This window comes from Oryctolagus cuniculus, chromosome X (genome assembly GCF_964237555.1).
Source record: "Oryctolagus cuniculus chromosome X, mOryCun1.1, whole genome shotgun sequence".
Lineage (NCBI taxonomy): Eukaryota > Metazoa > Chordata > Mammalia > Lagomorpha > Leporidae > Oryctolagus > Oryctolagus cuniculus.
Window position 1 is genome coordinate 133,685,021 of NC_091453.1, and position 833 is coordinate 133,685,853.

An 833-nucleotide genomic window follows, 5' to 3' on the forward strand; every position below is an offset into this window, starting at 1 on the left:
GTTCAAGTTCCTGCTCTGCTTCTGATCTACTAAAGTGCATCCTTAAAGGCAGCAGGTAGTGGCTCAAGTATTTGGGTCCCTGCCACCCATGTGGGAGACCCAGGTGGAGTTGCTGCCTCACACCTTTGGGCTGGCCTAAAACCTCAACTATTGTGGGTATTTGGGGAATGAATCATCAGATGGAAGATGTCTCTCTCTCTCTCTCCCTCTTCCTCTCTCTCTCTCTGTCTCTACCTTTGAAATAAAATGAAAATAAATAAGTGTACTACACATTTAATCAGAACAGTCAAGTGTACAAAGGGCATTTACATTTATCATATTATGTGCCATAAAATAAATCTCAAGTTTTACACATTGAAATAATAAAAAAAGTTCAACAACAAAAGCATTTCTTGGTACTAATTCTCCATATTATAAGAGAAACGTGTCAAGTCAGTAACTTAACCTGCTACATTAAGTAACTGGAAAAATAAAGAGCAAAATAAAACCAAAGCAAGTCGGAGGAATAAATAGTGAAAAATAAGAGCAGGAAATAAGGAAATTGAAGACAGAAAACAAAGAAAATCTATAAAATCAAAAGCTAGTTCTTTGAGGACATTAAGAAAATTGGTAACTCTAGCCTAACTAATCAATAATTTCCAAAGTCCTGTCACAAGACTGCTTAATTTCCTAGAGCCATCAGAATCTAAGCAAGCGTCTGTGTACCCCCTTATTGGGGCCGGCAGCCATCTTTTCTAGTGCCTTGCTAGCTCAAATCCCACCTCATAATGCTGGAGGACTGCATCAAGCAGTATGAAGTAAAAGGTTACGTGGTGAGTGCCATTGGCTAGGTA